General features: G+C 39.9%; 1 long non-coding RNA gene across 3 annotated transcripts in view; it reads right to left on the bottom strand.

Moving 5' to 3' along the window:
- The window catches only part of LOC140630403 (uncharacterized), a 41,897-nt gene that overhangs the window by 15,376 nt on the left and 5,446 nt on the right, over nt 1-21,075 (bottom strand). For 2 of the 3 annotated variants that reach the window (XR_012028176.1, XR_012028178.1), the window contains 2 exons: nt 7,531-7,619; nt 7,239-7,367 (listed from right to left, as the gene is read on the bottom strand). This is a non-coding gene — a long non-coding RNA (uncharacterized lncRNA). Of the gene's footprint in view, nt 1-3,593; nt 3,918-7,238; nt 7,368-7,530; nt 7,620-21,075 lie in introns of those variants that run through there. The other variant, XR_012028177.1, reaches the window with a different exon arrangement.

Here is a 21,075-nt window from a genome sequence, read left to right as displayed (position 1 = left end):
GAGTTGATGCAGATAAAATGTCTGTTAGAATACCTGGCTGAATCAAATCTCGATAAATGATTGTTCCTCTCTGATTCCAAGTTAGTCAGTTAACAAATATGGATTGATTTTTTATTTTTAAGCATACACTGTATGGGGTCCCAGATACTGCATTGAATAAAACATAAACTAGCCACTTGACATCTCTAGCTGGAGAATGTAGTGTCACTCAAACTTAAAAGATCCCCAAATGAACTCATGGTCTTCCCTTATGCCAGCATCCCCGAGCTCAGCACAGGGCACCCTCTTTTCCTGGCTGTCCACAAAAGAAAACTAGGAATCATTCCTGAAATCTGCCTCTCCTTTGGTCCTGACAACCAATTTGTTACCAAGCCCTGTCAATTTTCTTCTAAGATATTTTCAGCTCCTTTAATTTCAGAGAAACATCTGGAATGTCCATCTCACTAGCCATGCCCAAACAATCTTTATCTTTCCCCTGAATCAGTCGAACCCTCCTGTCTTGTTCTCCCTGCATTCACCATGGATCTTCTCCACCTTGTCCCTTACAGAGAATGCTTTTAGAAATGGAAGTCTTATGTTACTTCCCTGATCAAACACCTTTCATGATTTCCTGTTGCTTTTATGAATAAAGACAAAATCTGTTTTGTTCATCACCTTGCATGAATTGCACATGGTCTTTAAACAGTTTTTAAATTTAAACTTAATTAACATATAGTTTATTACTAGTTTTAGAGGTAGAGTTTAGTGATTCATCGGTTACATATAACACCCAGTGCTTATTATATCATGTGCCCTCTTAATGCCCATCACCCAGTTACCCCATACTTCTACCCACTGCCCCTCCAGGAACCCTCAGTTTGTTTCCTAGAGTTAAGAGACTCTTATGGTTTGTCTCCCTCTCTGATTTTGTCTGATTTTATTCTTAACTCAATAAACATTTGTTGAATAAATGATTTTTTTAATCCTATGGGCTGGCTGCTCTGTGTAGAATGAAGTGGAGGAAATAAGAGAGCAATCGATAGAAGGTATTGAAGACTAAGGACATTAAGGCATCAAGAATTGAGGATATTGGGTCCCTGGGTGGCGCAGTGGTTTGGCGCCTGCCTTTGGCCCAGGGCGCGATCCTGGAGACCCGGGATCGAATCCCACATCGGGCTCCCGGTGCATGGAGCCTGCTTCTCCCTCTGCCTGTGTCTCTGCCTCGCTCTCTCTCTCTCTGTGACTATCATAAATAAATAAAAAAAAAAATTAAAAAAAAAAAAGAATTGAGGATATTCCAGGAAGAAGGAACATCATGGGCAAAGGATGGAGTATGGGTAACAGAGATAAGCAAAATGGAAAAAAAATTGAAGAAATATTATAGGCAGGACTGAAAATTGTACTGGGGCTGATACATAAATAGCTTTTTGAGCATCTTTAGAGCAGTGACCATCAATATCTTAGTTATGTACCACTAAGCATATATTTCAACTTCTTGACTAAGATTTTAATGCTAATAATCTGAGAGGACTGTACAAAAATAAGTTATTATTTAACTTCCAGTGGGAAATATGAACTTGCATGCATACTATAATATTATAGCACAATGCCCAATGACCTCAAGATAACTCAATAATTACATTATATTAAGCTTTGCTAGTTGTTTTCTATTTGTTTCCTCTGATAGTTTCTCTTTTCCTCTTAGTTTCTTTTGGATTCTTTGACTATTATCTTTAGAATTCAATTTTAATTTATCTCAGTGTCTGGCACATGGCAGGGGCTCAGTATATATTTGATAATTAAATCAATGAATAAATATTAAAGCATCTAAAACATAAAATTCATAATAAATGGAAGCTTCTTCCTTTTCTAACTAGTGGATGAGGTGGTAGGAGGGATGGAGTTTGGGCAGGCATTAGTAGGATTCACTTAGCAGATGTGAGAAGAACCTGGCTATCTTTCAAAACTCAGGGTGGGAGGCACTTCTATATATCAGGAGTGAAGAAGGCAGAGATCTAGAACCATGGGGCTGGCCTAAGGCAATATTTTGATAAATGCTCATCATTATTATTTTTATAACACCTTGCATAAGTGTGTTTCATGTCTTTCAAAGTGTTTTTTACATCTATGATTTTGCTTGTTTTTTGGGGACAGTTCTGAAAGAAAGGCTGCTGATATTTTATGGATGCTAATTATATGTCAGGCACTATATGTATGTGTGTGTATACACATGTAAATTATATATCATATACAAGTTATATACATAGCACCTAATGTAATGTACTTGTATTTGCCTGCTAGTCCTATGACGTATGCACAGGATTGAAATCAGAGAGCCTCAATTTGTTTTGCCCCTAATAACTTTGAGTTACTCATTTGATGTTTATGGGAATGTTTCTTTATTCTGAATTCTGGTTCTCACTACTAAATATAAAATCTTGGAAAATCCATTTCCTTATCTGTAAACTACAGATAATAGTATATATCTAATAAAGCATTCATTCACTAACACGTATTTATTAAGTGTCTATATATACCAAACTATGTTCTAGGAGCTTGCAGCACATTGGTGAACAAAAGAAATGGAGACTATTATAAGGTTGAAACAAGTTAATACATGCAAAGCAGTGCCTATCATAAAAAGAACAACCAATCAGGGTGTTATCTTAAAAATGTTAACTCTTTGTTAATAGTATTTTCTATGGTCACAGCCAGCCTGAATTTTCTTATGTGTAAATGGCACTGTTATAGTTTAGATATTTTTCTTCTCATAAATCCTGGCTTTTAAGGCTATGGATTTATCAAGGATTCAAGAGTCAGCTCTGAGTTGACAAAAGATCCATTTTTTGTACATTGTTTGTTCTTTCCTTGGTTGATCTTTCTTGGTTGGCCTTAAGTGTAGAAGGCTGTCAGAGAACATGATTTCCAGGGCAAAGTGATTTATAGGGGAATGAGAAATACATTGGTTTAATGTCATATCTATTATATCAGGCACATAGTAAATGTATAATAATTAATTATTTATGATTATTTATCTTAGAGATTCCTAAAAATTTCTTTTCTTTTCTTTTTTTTCTTTTTTTCTAAAAATTTCTAATAAAAAAAGCTAAGTCAAACAAATGACTGGCCAGTGACAGGACCCTTTGGCAATATAATTTGTTGTAGATGGAGATCACGAAAGGTAAGTAAATATTTATAGGAAACCATAAAACATATACTATAAAGGCCAACAGTCCAGGTAAAATCAGGCCGTCCTTGGAAATGGAGAATCCAAGGGATTGACGAGGAGTGTGTTAAACAGACAGAAATTTCACAGGTTTGGTGATTGTTAGAAAATTGACTCCCCCTTCTATATCTAGGCATTTCTGCAAAACAGAGTTAAAGTCATTATTCTGAGATTCTTATTCAACACAAATAAAAATGTTCCTGAACAATTTAATATCCATATCCAAATGTAGAAAGATACATATGAGTGTTTTCAGCAATGGGAATTTAGGGGTGTAATTTAGAATGCGCAGTGATGATGAATTTCAATGTATTTCTCAGATATACTTCTCATTATCTACACAGTAGAAGCATTTGTGATCTATGCATTTTATTGGAACGCCATGAAATCTTCTAAATGCCTCTCTGTTAGCCTGAGGGACTGGAGTTGGCTTGGTTGGCAGGCCTACTGCTATAGGAGGAACTTTTTCACTCAAAGCTGAAAATCTTGGCAGTTGCACACGTGTAGGGTAGATTTGAGCAGGTCATTGGGTGTAATAAGTAAAAGAAGTCCCTGTGTACTTGGAAACTGGAATACGATTTCCAGATTGGGAGAACTGTACAAACCAGCGAAGACCGGCAGGTTGAAATATGTAAGGGATTTTTACAGATATTTTTGTGGAGCAGACATTAGAGTCATTGTTGGTCTTCATCGATCTGCTTCAGCTTGGTATCTGGGAAAGTAGGCTATAGTTAATGGTCTAGGCATGAAATGGACACAATAGCCATTATTCTTATTTAAAGATTGTCCATTCCACTATTCTTTACCACCTCTAAAAACTAATTGCAATCTGTGCCTCTTTGCTATTGTCTATGCATATGTTTATTTAAAAACAAACACAAACAAAAATAAGGATCGGCCTCAAATCCCAACTGGCTGTGGAAAACAAAGTCATTAGAACAATGCCTTATGCATGAGGCCTCTAATTGGAATATTGGATGGCAAATATTAGATGGCAAAATCCTTCCACTTGTGTAGGAAAATAAGTCCAGTGTGTGATGGCCTTGAATGATTTAATGTAAATTAGCTACTGAAGTCAGAGTGGGTGTACCACAATCTTGCAGCATAGACAGAGTAATAGTTCCCAAACCTGGTTAAGCATCAGAATCACCAGTGAACTTATTAAAATGAAGATGTCACACCCAATTCACTGAATTAGTGTCTCTTGGAGTGAGGGACTCCTAAATTTGTAGTTTGAATTTTCTTTATAGTTTTTATTTTATTTTATTTTATTTTATTTTATTATTTTAATTTTTAAAGTAGGCTTCATGCTGGACATGAGTTCAATGTGGGGCTTGAACTCATGACCCTGAGATCAAGACCTGAAGTGAGATCAAGAGTTAGATGCTCAACTGACTGAGTCATCCAGGCACCCCTAAATTTTCCTCATGTTTTAATCTTAAGCACAGAAAAGTTTAGGAACTATTGGGATGGTGCATCGGAATGATTTCTCTCTATCAGAGTTTATCCAAGTGTGGCCTGCAGTCCAGTTGCCTCTGAATCTTGGAGTAGTAGGGTGTAAAGAGTAAGGAAAGAATGCACATTAAAATACAGATTCCTGGGCTTCACTCAAATCTGCTGAATCTGCATCTAATGAATGCCTCAGGTAAGTTTTTCATTAAAAATTATTATTTTTAGATCAGTTTTAGGTTTGAAGCAAAATTGAGATAAAGGCAGAGAGTGTTCTCCTATACCTCCTCCCCCCACACATGCACAACTTCCCCTGTTATCAACCTTCCCCACCAGTGGTACATTTGTTACAATGAATGAATCTACACTGACACATCGTTGTCTCCCAAAGTTCATAATTAATCTTAGAGTTCACTCTAAGTGTTGTACATTCTGAGGGTTTGGACAAATATATGATGACATGTATCCACCATTAAGGTACCATCCAGAGTACTTTCACTGCCCTTAAAGTCCTCTGTGCTATACCTTTTTATCTCTCCCCACTCTCCCAACCCTTGGCAATCACTCTTTTTTTATTGTCTCCATAGTTTTGTCTTTTCTAGAATGTTATATAGTTGGAATCATACAATGTGTGGCCTTTTCAGATTTGATAGCTCATTTCTTATTAGTACTGAATAGTATTCCATTCCTGGATGTGCCACAATTGATTTATTCACTCACCTATTGAAGGTCATCTTGCCTAATCCGTGTTTTGAAAATTAGGAATAAAACTCTATATGTAGTTTCAGGTTTTGGTGTGGACATAAGTTTCAACTCCTTTGGATAAATACCAAGCAACATGATTGCTATATTATATATTAAGAGTATATTCAGTTTGATAAGAAACCTCCAAACTATCTTCCAAAGTGGCTATGCCATTTTGCCTTTTCACCAAAAATAAATGAGTGTTCCTATTGCTCTACATCCTCATCAGCATTTGTTGTTGCCAAGTATTCTGGGTTTGGGCTATTCTAATAGGTGTGTAGTAATATTTTAGTGTTGTTTTAATTTGCATTTTCTTGATGAACTATGATATGGAGCATCTTTTCATATGCTTAATTTTCCACTTGCATATCTTCTTTGGTATGGTGTCTGCTAAGGTCTTTGATCCATTTTTTAATTAGGCTGTTTGTTTTGTTATTGTTGAGTTTGAAGAGTTCTTTCTATATTTTGGATCAATCCTTTACTATATGTGTCTTTTGCGAGTTTTTTTCCCCAGTTTTGACTTGTCTTATTCTTTTCATCAAATGATTCTTAAGTCAAAATAGCTTGAGCATTGCTGTTGTATATTCTCCTATGAATGGACCATAATTGTAGGAAGTTCACATTATTTAAATTGACTCTAACAATCAGTGTGGTGGGAAATCTATCAAAGAAATGGAAAAGGGAACTAGCCATACTGGGAGCCTACCTAATCCTAGGTAAGACACTTGGCAAATTATCAATATAATCTGATTTTTTCCCTTGGTAGGTATGTTATGAAGCATATATTAAGATACTTAATTAAAGAGACCCTTACTTGAAGTTCCAGAGTTAAGAGAAGTAGGAGCAAGATAGAAATTTGGGTCTAATCAACATTTAAGCCTTCCTTAAGCTTGACTATACCTGTACCAAATTGCCAATAAATCTATACTGAATTATGTGTAAGTCAGGAGAACTAAACTTTAATTCCCACTCTGATAGTATCTATCTCAGAGATAAATACCATGTTTCTAGTCCTGTTTCCTCACTCTTTATAGCTTAAGTGTCATGTAAAGATATGGCTCTGTTTCTATGGTGGTGTTCCTTCTTAAATATCTAGAAGATACTGGATAACAGAAAAAATGTCTATGGGAACTAAGCCTGGCATCTGAGGGTCACATGTTCTCTTCTTTTCTAAGTAACTGTCTGAAGTCAATATTTAAATGTTTTTTAAAAAAGAATTCTTAAGAAAGAGTTCTATTTTCTTCATATGTGCAGGCGGACTGAGACAGAAATCCAGTGTGTTGAACATGTATTGGCATTATTATTTACTTACATAATTTAGAATGCTCCCAGTCACCTGCCCTCAGAGTAAGGCCATATATATTAACACCAACAGAATCTCAAGAGACTTATTCAGTGAAACTAGAAAAATAAAAAAATGGTCTCATGTTCGCATGGCTATTTGCCTTCTACATTCTTGGATAAATGATGTCTAACCTCTGGGACCCTCTGTATACCAGTAAAGGTTAAGGGCTTTTTTTTCTAGATGGCTGTTCTATTTATAATGCAGTCTGCCTCATTCTGGAACTAAATCCTGTGGGAAACATTAACACTGGCATCCAGGCAGCCAGGAGATTTTTGATGGTTCTTTAAGTCACCCATACCTGTGCCCACACTATCCTTACAGGCCAGTGGGTAAGCTATGACATGGGATGCCTGCTTGTATGTCTTTCAATGTGACTAGGCTTTTCTAAATTATTTCCTCTGGCCCCAGGTCATGTTGCATCAGAGTAAGGTCTGTGGCCCCTCTAGACTTAGCATTTATACCCCAGGTTTTGTCCAGGTCCTTGCCTCGACTTACTTTTTCACCTCCTTCTATCCAGTTTCCTTAGCAGCAGCTCCACAGGATGCTGTTCATGGCATTCAGCACTCAACACTCAGGTGGTGACTGGCTTTGTTAGTGCCCCACCTCTCCACAGCTCCTTGATCACTGTAGGACAAGATGAACAAGGGCTTTAATAAAGATTAGGGTGACCACACACTGGTTTGCTAGTAAACATCCTTGTTTTCTTCCTTATCCCAGTATGAAAATTATTATTTTTAAGTATTTTTTTATCTCACTATAATTATGAATAATGTTCTCTTTCACTTACAAAATGGCCCAGGTTTGAATGATTCAATTATATTGTCACTGCATGTATAATGTTCTCTATCCCATGGAAGTGGTTCTGTAGCGTCACACCTGAAAGACACAGAATTACATACCAAATAAAAAGCTGTCTTTGATGACTTTTCATGTATTATGGAGCTTTTCAAAACAGAGTTGCTCCTAGCACATAGGAGCATAAATAAGCATATGCTGGGACACCATAGGCATAAATAAATGGAAGTTTCATATTATCAAGTCTGATCACTTGTCACATTACCTGAGTTAGTGTGGATAGTAAATGCACAGTCAGATCATCTGCACTCCCCATAGGACTGCCAAACTCTATGTTAAAGGGGGTCTCAGGGCATACTTTCCACTTTGAATCCAAGTTATAGAGTTCTCTAACCAGCTCATATTTTCCATTTTCTATTGCCTGATTGCCTTACTTACCAGTTCTGTAACTCATTTTTAGATAAATAGAAGTGTTAAAATGATAAGAGATGCTGTTGCAGAAAAGAAAGAACTGAGAAGTCTGGATATAATAAGTGTTTGTAGCTGAAACAATCCAAGGTAAAGGAGGAAAGATAGCACATGAGAAACAAGGTCTACAGGAGTTTTACAAGTGTCTCTAATTTTATTCAAAAAGAAGGGGGTTATGGGGTCAGAGGATGGGAAAGATTGGGGGGAGCTCTAAAAGTTTTTTCAAATTATTGTTTCATCGCGTATGGCCACAGTGAAAGCCTCTGTTTCAGATGATGTGGGAAAAGTGCTCTCCCCTTCTGGGCCCAAAGGAAGCATGTAGTCTCTGAGGCGGCCAGATTCCAGGTCTTGGAATGAATGGTAAGCCTTGGAGCAATCACATGTCCTCTGCTGGGAATGCATTCCTGGGGATTTGTGGTCTCCCCCATCTGGGCTGCAGGTGATGGAGTGGCATTAGATTAGGGAGGAAGAAAAGGCCCAAGAAGGGATCTGAGACCTTGGGCTCCACAGGAGCTTTAGCTGGATTAACACGAAGGCTGCAGTCATGGCTAGGCCGAGGGATTTTCAACTCTCAATAGCAGCACACTTGGGTATGGTGCTGGGGGCAAGTGGAGGGAGTTTAAACTATCATAGAGGAGCATCTGAGTTTGAAGATGAAGACGAGAAGAAAACTTCTTAAACAGCAAAGGTCAGAGGAGCCAACTACATAGATAAGAGCAAAGATGAAGGACAAGGAGTTGATCATAAGTAAAAGGAACTCTTTTGGCATGAAACTGGTTGCTAAGTATTTGAGGAAAAAGATCCAAGTCTATAACCTCTTAAATACATGAAAAGCTTGTAAAGGAAGGCCCAGGTTTCTAAATAGAAGTACTATGTTCTATATTTTGACAAGAGTGGTTGATGGAGAGAAGGTTGTACTTAAAAAGACTAGGTTCGAGTCCTAGGTCTACCCTTAACTTCTCATATGTGCTTGGACATGTTCCATTTTGCCTCCATTTCTTCCCTTAAAAAATTGGACTCAGTATCTGTGCTAACATGGTAGCCACATATGATGACTTAAATTTAAGCTAATTAAACAAAAAAAAATAGTTCTTCAGTTACACTAATCACATTTTAAGTAGTCAACAACTACATCTGGTTAGTAGCTACCATTTTGGACAAGGCAAATATGGAAGATTTTCATCACTGCAGAAAGTTCTTTTGAAAAATGTCACCAAGATGATCTCTGAGGCACCTTATAGCCTGAATTTTCTCTGAATGAGTTTGGGAACTGTAAAGAAAGTCACTGTCTGGTCAGGGATGACGCTCGATGCCATTTCTGCCCATTCCAGGATGTTCTGTGAGCAATCTTTGCAACAAAGCTCCCGTGGGGCTGGTGGAGTCTTTCTCAAAGTTGAACCACAGTCTGAGGCTCTTTCTTCCCAAACTCCGTCTCTCCTCTCCTTCCATGGGTATCAGATCTGCATTGCAGCTTGCCTACCGCTTCTCCTTCTCTATCTGTTGCAGGCATTGTCCTCAATCACTTGCATTTCTTTTCCTTTTTTTCTCTGTTTTATTTTTATTTGATAAGTTTTTATTTAAATCCCAGTTGGTTAACATTCAGTGCAACATTAGTTTCAGGTGTAGAATTTAGAGATTCAATACTTACATATGACATCTGGTGCTGATCACAACAAGTACCCTCCTTAAAATGCCCATTACCTATTTAACCCATCTCACATCCGCCTTCCCTTTGGTAACCATCAGTTTGTTCTCTATGGTTAAGAGTCTATTCCTTGGTTTTCCACTCTTTTTATCCCCTCTCTGCTCATTTGTTTTGTTTTGTTTTAATTCCACATGTGAGTGAAATCATATGGCATTTGTCTCTCTGACTTTTTTGCTTAGCATAATACTGTCTAGCTCCATTCACATCATTGCAAGTGGCAGGATTTCATTCTTTTTTATGGTTGAGTAATATTCCATTATATATATACCATCTCTTCTTTATCCATCCATCGGGTGATGGACATTTGGGCTCTTTCCATAATTTAGTTACTGTTGTTAATGCTGCTAAAAACATTGGTATGCATGTACCCCTTCAAATCAGTATTTTTGTATCCTTTGGGTAAATACCTAGTAGTGTAATTGCTGGATTGTAGAGTAGTTCTATTTTAGCTTTTTGAGGAACCTCCACACTGGTTCCCAGAGTGGCTACACCAGTTTGCATTCCCACCAACAGTGTAAGAGGGTTCCACTTTCTCCACAACCTTGCCTACATGAGTGTAAGTCATGGTCTGAGTGGGCAGCCAGGCCTCCTTTATGTTAGAGTCTTTCCTAGCTCTCTTCTCAGCCATAAACTTCCTAAGAGACATCCCATAAAAGATTTTTTGCCCTTTCTAGTCTCTACCTTCTGGGTTCTCTGACTGTGCCCTGTGTATTCTGTTCGAACAGACTATAGTTCAGAGCTCGTATAGGTCAGATCTTTTGCCACTATCTTGAGCTTGATATGTTTGACCACACTTTTACTTAAGTCCCATTCTTGCTCAGGATAGAGAGTTTGATTCTCCTTTCCTCTGTACTCCATGGCCTTGGCCACCTAACTTATTCCCAGGCTTGGATTTTTGAATTTCAGCCTAGAGAAATCAGTAGGTACCTTCTTGCCTGGAAGGTAAGGTGGATAAGACAACAAATGAAATGTTGCAGGAAAGTGGGATATTCCAACAGGAAGAAGTTAGATCTGCCATGTCTGGGAGCCTAGTGGAGTTGCAGAAGGGTACCCAGAAAGGTAAAGAACAGTCAATAGGCTTCCTTGACAGTCTTGGTCTATGGAGTAGAAGCTTGGAATATAGAAAAGGCTCCTAAGAGGCCAATGGTAGAATATATTGTATAATTCATTCACTTTTTTCCCCTTTAATATTCAGCAACTATTTGTGCTGTGCCAGGTCCTGAGCTAGCTGGGAAAGAAAACCTGCATTATCAAAGCCCCCACGCCTGAGTGCTTGTGGTCTAGACTGAAGACGAAATAGGGATTCAGGACCTCTCTCAGCAGAAAATCAACTATAACACTGAAAGAAAACATCCTAGTCAAACTATAGACAAGAGTATATTGAAGCTAAGTCCTTGGAGGTGGCTCTGGGGCTACTCAAACTCTCCTGCTTCGGATAGCCCTGTGATTTGGACTTGGACTCAAGCAGCTCATGCTGGGAAGAGAAAAGAACAGTAGGGTGTGGGATTCAGGAAGAGTCCAAAACTGGCCTCCCTAGATAGAGACTTTGTCCATTTCAAGCTTCTATGCCCTTGAATAACATGCAAGCCACTGGAGGACTCACAGAAGTGCTCATTATTTTAATATTGATTTTAATCTGTCATTCCATAACAACTTGTATTTGTAGATGTCTTCTGATAGACATATTGTCATTTGAAATATATGGAATTCATCCAGACAAATCACTTGCCCTATAGATAGGTGTAAAAGGATATAGATATGGCTGCATACAATAGAGACCCAAGATAATAGAGGCATATGTGAGACAGACACATTTAATTCTCTCATTTAAACATACTGTGGCTCTGCTTTACGAGTTCATGAGGGAAGGACTCAGGCCTCTTCTCTCTGGTTGCAGTGACATTCTTAGATCATGCTGTCAACCACATGGTCCAAGATTGCTGACTACCATACCTGGATTCCATACAGAAGGGAGGGGGGTGGAGAAAAGGGTGAACATGCCTTTTCCTTCAAGGCAGAGCCTGGACATTATACTTACACTCATATTCCACTGGCTAAAATTTACTTCCAGGCTCCCTGGAAAAGGCTATGTGCCAAGGCAAGGACAATGGATACTAGGGGATAATTTCCTTCAATCCCATTTAATTTACAGAGCATGGACCATTTCTAGCACTGCTCAGGTGGGGTTTCTAAACCTTCTTTTTTCCATCACCATCCCTCCAAATTACCTCTATTAATACTTTTTTTTTTTCACTGTGGCTTCTAACTCCGTGTTTATTTGTATCCGTTGAGCTTCTTGCCAAGCAAAAACTATTCATATCTATTATGTGCCAAGCCTGGCACAAAGTAGATGCTCAAAACACTGGATGTCTGGCTCAGTAAATGCTTGGTGAATGGATGAAATCCTTTAGAAATGAAATGTTACTAAACCCCTGCATGAAAAGAGACATTCAACTATAGGTACTTTTTTTCCTCCCACGAGGACAGGCCAGGCTTGTACATTTTTGTTTGTTTGTTTGTTTGCAATTTTTTGAGATGATTACAAAAGTCTATTCACATTAGGCATGGTTTACTGAGGAAATGACTAAACAGGTGTAGAAGTTACCGATTTAGCAATCGCAGATGCAAAAGTCCCTGTGAATTTCAGCTTCTGGTCTCTCTAAGCCAGTAGCTCTCTCCAGTCCTCCGTGGATAGGAACTGGACAACCTTTTCTGGCTTGGTTATACCAAGTGGAAGTAACATCCTTTCCCACCCTCTGCCACATCAAAGGGGCCCTGGGAGCAGGGAGGAGTGTTATTGTGGCTTTTCACTTCAGGAAGCAAGCATAATGATGCTATTCATTGCATTAACTGCAAAAATCTATCATTAAGTCTTTGAATGTCTTATAATCATGGGGAAGGGAACTAATACTTTGAAGCTTCAAATATGCCCAGTGCTTAGTGACCACCTTTTCTTTTAATCTTCTCAATATTTTATGAGAAAGGTCATTTGAATCCCCATTTTACAGACAGGAATCATCTCAGAGAGATAAAATAATGTGCCCAATGTGATGCTGGGCTTGAAACTGGGATCTGTCTGTCCAACAGCCTCTGCTCTTCCTATGATGCCAGGTGGCTGTCCCTTATGTTCATAGACACTTTGTAATGCATAAAGCGCCTTCATAACACCATCCCTATGAGATGCGGGAGGCAGTGGTTTTGCTCCCTATTTTGCATGTGATGAATAGAGAGAGGTTCACAGATCTGGATGACTTGCCACATGTCACATTGCTATTAAGTGAGAGCCAGAGCTAGGTCTTCAAGTCTAGGGCTCTTTTGCCTTGCCCACACTCACTCTGTGCAGAAGTCTCGCAGTTGGCAGGAGGAGAGAAAAGGAGTTGATTTCTTAAAGATATCAAACACGGTCATGATGGAGCTGTGAAAATTAATGAAGGGAAACTGCACTGGGGTGGAGTCCGGAGGTTTGGTAGGGGGAACTCTCCTGTGCTACCACTTATAGGAGATTGCAGACACATGGGAAGAGAGCCTTGAATATGGAGACTACTTTACTACCCCAGCATGAAGAATGAAGGCTTTCTCCTTACTCCGGAAACAGCCCAACCAATGAGATAGTCACAATTCAGCCAATGAGAAACCGGTATACTTCCAGCTCTCAGTTTAATCCAATGGATTCTTTCTTTCTTTTTCCCTCCCTCCCTCCCTCCCTCCCTCCCTCCCTCCCTCCCTCCCTTCCTTCCTTCCTTCCTTCCTTCCTTCCTTCCTTCCTTCCTTCCTTCCTTCCTTCCTTCCTTCCTTCCTTCCTTCCTTCCTTCCTTCCATTTATTTGAAAGAGAGAGAGAGAGAGAGAGTGCGTGCAAGCAGGGGGAGAAGGAGCGGGAGAGGGAGAAGCAGGCTTCCAGCTGAGCAGGAGCCTGATAGGGCTCCATTCCAGGACCCTGGGATCTGACCTGAGCTGAAGGCAGACCCCTATGGGACTGTTCCATCCAGGTGCCTTGAGCCCATCTTTTGCTGGTAAAATAACTGGCCATTTTATTTTGGAGGTTAATAGAGTCCAGGAGAGATAACTGACTTGTCTTGATTTTCCCAGGACTTTTTTGGATTAAATACAGAAAGTCCTATATTCTGGGAACCCTTGGCCTTAAACAAACTAGGACTCTTGGTTCCCAGACCAGGTAGGCTTTCTTGAATTTCGTAGAAATTAATAATTTTCTTTGACAATGTCATGCCAAGAAGATAGCATCATAATAACAGTAGATAGGTGAATAAAAGTATGATCATCATTGGTTCAAAATTGTTCATTAAAAAAGTTAGTTCTAGTGGGGAATTCCAGAGTCTTGGAGTTCAAGAACTTGTTTCAGCTGAGCTGTATCTTATGATTATACTTCTGAGCTATCCTCATGTTAGCACTAAGACCCCTCTGCTCCATCTGTGTATTTAGCTAGCAGTGGTTCTCAAAGTTTATTATCCATAGAATCACGTGGGTAGCTTGTTAAAATACCGATTACTCCAGCCCCAGCAATTCTGATTCAGTAGGTGGGGGCTGGTGCCATGAACTTGTACCTCTAATGGGATCCCAGGTGATGTTGATGCACCCAGTTTGTAGAACACACCTTGAGCAGCACCTGGTGAGTACAATGCTCCCTAAAGTGAGGGTGCAAAGTAACCTACTGGGGTGCAGGAAAAGAATTGAACATTTATATATATATATTTATTAAATTTTTAAATATTGTGAATTTTTAAAATAGTAAATAAAATGTATTATTATGGTAGTAAAAGTAAATAATTTATGTAAATAAATATGCCTATTGTTGAGCGTGCCTGTCAAGAAACTCCTTATTTGTTTGTTTATTTATTTATTTATTATTTTTTAAGAAGCTCTTGATAGAATCAACCAATTGGCTTCTCTCCAGTAAAGCAGGGTGTACCTCCTACATCAGAGTCACCTGTATGCATCTGAAGTTGCATTCTGGGAGGAGGTGGGAACTGCATATTCAACAGGCTACCTAGGTGATTCTTGCACTTACCATTGGAAGCCCTGACCTAAACTCTGGGACTCATTCTCTGAGCCCATGGTTCTCAAAGTGTGGTTCTGAAGCATTAGCATCATCTGGAAACTTGTTAGAAATGCAAATTATTAGGCCTCACCCCAGACATACCCAGTTGAATACTCTGGGGGTCCAGCCAGCAATCTGTGGTTGAGCAAGCCCTCTAGGAGATTCTGATGCCTGACAAAGCTTAAGGAACACTGCTCTCCACAGATCTTTAAGAAGATGGAGGTAGTGACTCAGTAATGGGTTACTCTCAGAGTCCCACTGTTTCTGACTTTTTAAGCTGCAGACAGATTTTTCTAGAAGCTTGAGTTCCCTGAGAAAATGGATTCCTACTTACTTTCTTCTCTCATGCAATCAGATAAACTAGGTCGTAAACTCAACCTCACTGAATCTTAGCTTTTGATCTGTAAAATGGGTGAATCCTAATGATGTCTTGATTGTAGAGAGCCAATGGGATGATGGGTGAAAAAGGGGTTTTGCTGATTGTAAAGAGCTATGAAAATCGTATTTAACTTTAAATTTTTGAGCTCTGCTTGAATTTGTTTCACAAGGTTTGTTCAGGCCTCTCCTCTTGTTCATAATCGGATCCAATCACACTTGCATTTCTTCTAACCACCCACCTATTACCATTTACAGAGTACCTGCTGTGTGCCAGGCAAGCTTTGTTCCTGCTTTACACACTTTATTTTTAATCCTTATAGGTCAAATAGTTCTCCTCATTTTGCAGATAAGGAAACTGAGATCCAAAGAGTTTACATAATTTTCCTAATAAGTAGCAGAGCTTGGATTTAACTCAAGGCTGTCTGACTACAAAACCCACACTTCTTGAATCATAGTGCATTAAATCCTCATTCTTGTCTCGTCTTTAAAATTGACCTTTGTTTGTTCCTTTTGGGCCCCAACCTCCCGTAAGGTAGCTTATCTCGCCTGGCCCTGAGCCCTGGTTTAGACACTGCTCCAAGGGGCTGGCAATATCCCACTGGAGTCAGCCAATGCCAGAGGCACACAAGAGTCTGTAAATATCACAGCTTCACCCCAAAGCAGATTCATTTCTGGTTCTGCCTCAAACATCTGAAAAGTTAGCTTTTAAATACTATGGCTTTCTATTTCCAACACACACTCATGCAGACTAGACTGCCTTAGGAGCCTGTCCTATTTGCTCCCTTAGTATCTCAGGCTTACTTGTCTTATATTCATTCCTTAAAGTGGTGAATTGTGTGCTGTAGGTGCTGGTACATGGTCCACCCAACACCCATTCTCTTTCTTGTTGTAAGACTGATTATTCAGCCACCTACTTCTCCGTGGTACTCAGGAGAAGCAGCCCATCCACCACTCCTTACTCTAAGGGTAAGTCATGATTGTCTGTTCACAGCAGCTTGATTCCTCTTTTCAGTCATTGGTTTCAGGAGGGGCATATTACACAATAATGGCCAATGACTGAGGAAGAAGTCTCCTCGGGGCTCTGGGAAAATGTTCTTAACTGACAGTGATATCTGTAAGAAGCCATTCCCTTGCTTCCTCTGCTGCATGAGGTTGCTTTACATGTGGGTTCTTAAAATTACGGCAGCCATGTTGTATCTATGAAGATAGCCAGCATGTGGCAATGCCAATGTGTTAGGAATGGAAAGGAGCTGAGTTTTTACAACAGTATTGAGACACTGTATAGAACATTCTTGAAAGAATCCTACTGTCTGTTTGGGCTGTTATAACAAAGTGCCACAGCCTGGGTAAGCCTGTAAATAACAGAAATTTATTGCTCACAGTTATGGAGACTAGGAAGCCCAAACATGGTTGTGTTTGGTGAGGGCTTCTTTCCTGGTTCATAGTCAGTGCCTTCTTATTCTATCCTCACATGGTGGGAGGAGCTCAGTTCTTTCTGGAGCCTCTTTTATAAGGCACTAATCCCTTTCTTGAGGGCTCCACCTTCATGACTTAAGTGATTTCCAAAATCCCCCTTACCAATACCATTACCTATGGGGGTTAGGACTTCAACATATGAATTTTGGAGGGCGGGGGATACAAATATTCAGAACATAGCACCTACCTTGAACTTCTTGTTGCATGAGATAATAAACCCTCCATAGATGAAAATTCATGTTTTGAATTGGGGTTTATATATTCATTATTTGTAGCTGACAGCACTGTAATGGACATCTTGAAACTACTTCTTTTGTCCCTACACTGGAAGGTGGAGATTTTATTTTTCCTGTCTAAAGTTATATTCTTAACATCTAGCCTGTAACTGACACATAGCAGTTGCTCATCAAGTGCTTATTGACTGAATGAATAAGAGCTCTATTAGGGAAACTCACTGAAAGTAGAAATGTAATATTCTTGCTTAGAAGGCAGCTTAAAAATCACAACTTGAGGTGACACTGTGTATGAACCAGGAAGAATTTCTTCTGGATCATACCCACTCAGAGATAGAATCCTTGAATATCAGAGCAGAAAGGGGTGTTGGACACAGCTATCCCAAACTGCTTTCTCTCTTTCTCTCTCTTTTTTTTTAAGATGAGGAAAAGAAGCCCCCAAAAGGCAAGCAATTTATCTAAGGCTCCTGTCATGGACCAAATGTTTGTGTCCCTCCAAAATTCAGAAGTTGAGCTCCAGTCCCCAATGTGACTGTATTTGCAGAAAGAGTTAAGGTTAAATGAGGTTCTAAGGGGATGGGAAGTCCAGTAGGATTAGTGTCAGGAAGAGAGATCAGAGACAACCCTCCCTCTTGCCTTCCCCAACATGAAGGCGTAGTGGGAAAGTGGCTGTCTAGAAGCCAGAAAAAGAGCCCTCACTAGAAATCTAATTGGCCAGCCTGTGATCTTGGACTTCCCAGTCTCCAGATTCTCTGAGCCTCTTTCTAACATAGGTAGCAAAGGGGTAATGATTCCTGTTGGCTGACTTCCGAGGTTCATGGTAAAGATAGATGGTGTGATAGAACTGGACAAGTTCTGCAAATTGTATAATTCAAAGCAAATTTATTTTGCTCTTATACTAGATATCAAATATGGATGTATGGAGATGAAGTGAGAGAAAGCTATAACTAGGGTGCTAACAGGTCTTGGTGGTGGGTTCATAGGGAACACATACACAAAAGGATTCCAATAAAAAGGAGGAGAATAAAAAGGTATTGGAATGCAAAATTGCTAGTTTTCAAGAGCTGGCTTGTGCCAGGCACTGTACTACATATATGCATCCATTATTTTGTATGGTCATCACATTAACCCTGAAAAGGTGGTTTGGTTTTTACCAGTGAAGAAACCAAGGCTGTGAGAGCTTCAGTTGGTTGCTGAGGTAACAGGTAGTCGAGCAAAATTTGTATCTAAATCACCTGGCTCAGCATCCATGCTCTCTGTCGCACCATGGGCCACTCCAGAAACTTGAAGGCATCTGTCTGGATGACCCACTTTGAGGTCCTTCTGCCTCTAGCATAGCAATACTCCTGTTTTCCCAAAGGTCCTGCCCTGACTGAGCAGTGGAACTGTGCCAGTAAGGTGGCTTAGATAGTGGAGGTTCAGAGGTCATTGTGTAGATGATCATGGTGACCAGCTACGGCAACCTCCTCCTGCTCCATCAGCCTAGTCCACAAAAGACTAGGCCTGGATAATTCTTTATTTTAATTTTGGTGTATAGGCCATGTAATTTGCCTTTGCTTCAGTTGTATTTGGACTATAAATCTGACCTCTGGGATGAGGGCAACAAGACCTAGTAATATATGTCTCCAAATCAGGCTTGGGTTCACAGCCCCGTTGTACCACTGCTCACATGTTGGCTTTGTGCAAATTTCTTCTAGGTCTCAGTGTATTTACCTGTGACAGGAAGATAACACCTTACTTGTAGGATTATTGATATATAGTGATGTTGAATGTAATTTTCCCATGCAGTAGATACTGCGAATCTGATAGCCATTCCTTAAATTCATTTATAGAAGAAAGAGAAAAAATTAACTTTTCTTTCTCCCTATTTAGTATTCCACATCCTTCAAGTCCAGTCACTATCTTTGTTTTCTTTTCCTATACCTTTCACGTGTCTTCTCAACTTAGCCTCTGTTTCCTACAGTTATATTTCTGATACAGCCTACTCTACCTTTTTATTCCGGTTTGCCCTCCCAGCTCTGTTTATTTCTCCAAATGGATTCTTTTGCTATCTGCCCCGCTCTCTTCCCCTCGCTTCCTTTCTCCCCTCCCTCTGTCCAGTTTGAATCCCAGAATTGCTATACGAAGTAATAGAGGGCTGTGTTTGCCCTGAGTTTGTTTCCAGCTCCATTCAGTATCTGTCTCGCTCCAGGAATTTTTGAGGCCAAAACATTTGGCTGTGGAAGTGTCTCCCTATGGCATCCATTGAGGTGCATCTGGATTTTGCAGCCAGCAGCCTTTGAAGCCCTATAGTGCATCTGGTAGAAAATGTTTTTGGCCAACAAGGAGCTCAATTATCTATGCGCTTTCCCCCCAATCTCTCTTTCAATCTGTTAAAAACATCCAGATTTCTTGGGTTCCATTTAGAAGGGAAAACTATAACCACTTGGGAACTCTGATAGTAAAATCCTTTGCTGGCTCCCCATTGCCCAGGGAATGAATGCTAAAGCACTCTGCAGGCAATCAGGGCTCTCAGAGTCCAGCCTCAGAAACAGCCTTTAATCACTGGTTCTTAATCTGGGGTTTGGGAATCCCTTGAAGTTCCAAGCAGAATTGTGTATATGTACTTTTTCCCCCCTTCTGGATAGAAAGTTCAAAGCTTTCATGAGTTTCTCAGAGTTCCTCAAATCAAAATGATTAAGTACTCATCAATCCATTAGGCTTGCCCTTAAGTCAAGTAACTAGCGCATCCAACTATCCCTTTCATAGCCTTAGTTCTGAACTTCTTGCCTTCTGTGCCCTTACCTACTGCCTTCCCAGCCCACATCTTACATCTGTTCTCACTTTCCTACTTACTGGCTTCTCTCTCCTGTTTTCTCTTTGTAGCATTGTCCTGATCTTCAAAGCTGACCACTGGTTTTTTTTTTTCCTTGATGATGACTTTGCTTGTCTTTAAGGATCATTTTCTGATAGTGTCTTAGTTTGGCTTCCTCTCAGAAGCAGACCCTGACACTAAATCCAATGTAGATGGTGTATTTTGAGGGTGATCCCAGTAAGAAAGTGACAAAGTAAGACAGAGTGGAGAAGGGAGCTGATAGAGAATGATTATCAAAGAAGTTAAAAACGTGGGCAGCTGGAGCCTAATTTTACAGGGAATCGCAAGTTTCAGGCTTTTCCTACCTGAGGTAAGTGAAGGGAGGTATTTTTTTCACCATTAATCCTTGCTTGGGGAAGGTGGGGAGCAGACCTCAATTCTCTAGCTACCTGGCCTGCCTCACATGCAGGCAGGGTGGGCTATACCAGCTAGAGGGTTAGAGGTGACAACAGTGGAAGTTGAGCAGGCTTGTACAGAAATGGTGGGTGATGAAGGAATATAGATGGGCCCACAGTGTCTGCTACATGACCTCAGCTCTACTTAATTTACCTTATTCTAGGCTTTTTGTAGCTCTAGCTTTTTGTAGCTCTCAGTTTTGGGGCTACCTCTCCTTATAGGACTTTTGGGGCTACCTCTCCTTTCATGTTTGCTGCATCAGACCTCCCCGATTCCCAGGTGTAGACACTGTTGTCTTGCTTCTGTCTGATTTCTCATTTTGTTCCCATTGCCTGTGATGTCCCTATCTTCTGCAGAAGACTTCATCATAATTCCAGGCTAAGATAACATGTTCTCATTTTTGCAGATCTAAGTTAGAATCAAGTACCTACTCTCATTTGGTCCCTTAACATTTTGTGTTTGCTCCTATGAAATTGGCAAAACATTATGGGTGGATGTACTGTCTCCTTTCCTAGGAAATGGAGTTGGAGGTCAGGTATCGGTTTATCAATCTTTGCATCTCACAGATGAATCAAATGTTTGGCACATTGTAGGTATTTGGAAAAGATTTGCTCAGATGAAGTTCACAGTATCTAAGAATACATTTCATCACTACATCATGCCATTGGACATGGACTATTTTGTTTGGCCTCTAAAATCTAACTCCCTATGTGGTTTATTTGAGGGACAGTCTTTTTTTAATTTTTCTTGAATTGATGTATTGTGATATCCTCACTGCAGTTGCCTTTCTGGAAATCAGTGCTTTAGGATTACCCTAAAATTATCCTATAGAGAGACACCTGGGTGGCTCAGTTGGTTAAGTGTCTGCCTTCCACTCAGGTCATGATCCTGGGGTCCTGGGATCAAGCCCCACATCAGGCTCCCTGCTCAGTGAGGAACTTACTTCTTTCTCTGGTTTGCCTCCCGCCTCTGC

The sequence above is a fragment of the Canis lupus genome, chromosome 3, assembly GCF_048164855.1.
Source record: "Canis lupus baileyi chromosome 3, mCanLup2.hap1, whole genome shotgun sequence".
Lineage (NCBI taxonomy): Eukaryota > Metazoa > Chordata > Mammalia > Carnivora > Canidae > Canis > Canis lupus.
The sequence above is the reverse complement of the archived record's forward strand: the minus strand, read 5'-3'. Positions and strand labels throughout refer to the sequence as shown.